The 2416-nt window shown below is 38.9% G+C and overlaps 1 non-coding gene across 1 annotated transcript; it reads left to right on the top strand.

The window, feature by feature from the left end:
- The first annotated feature begins 1859 nt into the window (after positions 1-1859).
- On the top strand, positions 1860-1931 carry TRNAA-CGC (transfer RNA alanine (anticodon CGC)). Its single transcript has one exon. It is a non-coding gene; the product is annotated as a tRNA-Ala (tRNA).
- The last annotated feature ends 485 nt before the right edge of the window (positions 1932-2416 follow it).

Raw genomic sequence — 2416 nt, 5'->3', positions numbered from 1 at the left:
GTATTACCGATACTTTAATGTAAACATTAAGATGCACCCGCAGATACCAGGTTTCTTAATAAAGGCCATTTGATAGTCGTTTCTGAACATATAATAGGGAAGTTATGATATGCATGTAGATAAAGTATTATTCGTAATCATCAGAAATAAACTCATCCAAACTTACACGGCAACGTATTGCTAAAGTTACTTCGTTAGGCTGTATCGACTAAGGAGGGGTATCGACACTGATGTCGATGACTACAGCAGGATGTAAGGAAACATCTTTTTGACAATAATGTTTATTTTCCTTAGACTAGACAATAATAAAACAAACGCTTTGAGTTATGATTAACTTTTCTATTTTAATCAGAATCTGATAGTGTAATGTTATCTGTCTGACTTTCGAAGTCTGATTCCGAGCTGCAATGATCTGTGTAATGGATTTACATAAAGTACCTACTGAACGCATAAATATAAGAATTTGAGAAACATTACCAGTGCATCCATCTTATTTTATTAAAATAATTTATATTAAATAACTCGGCTGAATTCAAGATAGTCTTTCCCCGCCCGGACAACACCGACATGGAAATACCGGCCCTGTTTTTTGTGTACACGCCCATAGAAACTGACAGGAGCTTCTATGGGCGTGTACACGAAAAACAGGGTCGGTATTTCCATCCCGGTATTATCCGAGCCGGGAAAGAGTGTCACCCGCATCACTATCAGAAACGTCAGTGAAACTGTCATAGAAATCAAGGTTCCCCGTGAGTAGTAAGAGTATAGCAGACCCTGCTCTAAAGTACCTTATCAAGTGCATGTGCACCGAATAGTCAATGCAATCACCCGCCAGTTTCGTACCCCGACCGACTGGCGGCCAATTAAAACTTCCACCAATTAGCGGGTGCCGGTGACATTGTGCAGACTGCGCGAGTTCGCACTGAACTATTCACCATTCCCAACTATAACTCAGCTTTTGTTATCTGCCGTTTTTAATGAATGGAAATTATAGGATGTTTGGTCCTGGTTTTGACGGAGTATAAAGAGCAGGCGTTTTCAACCTTTTGGTTTTAACCGCACACTTTTCATTCGTTAAAGTTCACGGCAGACCAGTAAAAAATAGCCAAATGCGAGTCGGACCGGCGCGCAGAGTATCTAAAGGGTTCGGTAGAGTATACGCATAATATGTATAACATATCGGACAACGGAGGCTTATTAATAGGGTCTCGTTGACACCTTTTGTACGAATCGCATACAATTCGCGGCGATCGCGGCACACCTGAAAATATACCGGCTTACCGGTTGAAAACCTCTGGCACAGAGGGAGCTGGAGATATCAATGAAGTTATAATTGCGAGAGAGTTGAATGGTTATGCCAGGTTTTTACTCCAATACCTAAATGATATCGACTAAGGAGCTTAACGTAGGTAACTTCGACTGCGTTTTCGTATGGGAATTGTTACCCGCGAGGAAGTTCTTGCCCGCGAATTTGTCTGTGAAGAGTTCGTTTTCGCGTGCCGGGATACACGGATCGGTAAGGGTACCGTAGAACGTCCACTGATGAAATGGACGGTTGACCTGGTTAAAGCCGCGGGTTCATGGTGGATGCAGGCCGCTTCCAATTGAAGCCACACTGGAGGTCTATGGGGGAGGCCAATGGCCAACAACTACACAACAACAATAACAACTACAGCTAACTATCGAAATATATTTTCGATTTTTGTGTTTATGTTCCATTTTGTATTTTATGCATAATAATTTCTTATTCAATAATTACCATTATATTTGTCACAGATTAAAAATATTATAACATCAAGAAATAAATCAGAGTTCACTTCTGAAGTAAGCTATCAGTAATTTCGACGCGTTACTTCGCCGGGGGTGTAACTCAGTGGTAGAGTGTCTGCTTCGCATGCTGAAAGTCCTGGGTTCAAATCCCAGCACCTCCAAACAATACTCTTTTGTTCATTCGTTTTAGTTTTTTAAATATATTTTTAAAATAAATGGTTCATCATTTTTACTTTAATCATTAATCTTTTTTTGTCTTTTTTGTTTTTTTTTTTATATTTTCGTATCTAAAAATGGAATATTGCAAACTTCTGAAGAAATTCATTTATATTCAGCGCCACACGCGCCGGGTGAACATCCTCTGATATCTTATCTCAAACTACATCGCAAATTAGACCTTAAGAAAAACTCACAAAGTATAATTTAAAATGCAGTTGTTTAAAAAAAAAAGTTCAGACTGAATTCGATTTTAAGTACTTGGAATACGGTCTTGTCTTGATTGTCGTGTGGGGTGTTATTAGTACAGTCAGACGAGACCTAGGTTTGTCTTTAAGAAAGTTTTGCAATTTTCTTAGTTTTAGAAACACGTTGAAGGAGAGTTGGCATTAACTTGGTTTCTGTCATAAACATTTTACTTGTAATATTT

This window comes from Choristoneura fumiferana, chromosome 6 (genome assembly GCF_025370935.1).
Source record: "Choristoneura fumiferana chromosome 6, NRCan_CFum_1, whole genome shotgun sequence".
NCBI lineage: Eukaryota > Metazoa > Arthropoda > Insecta > Lepidoptera > Tortricidae > Choristoneura > Choristoneura fumiferana.
The sequence above is the reverse complement of the archived record's forward strand: the minus strand, read 5'-3'. Positions and strand labels throughout refer to the sequence as shown.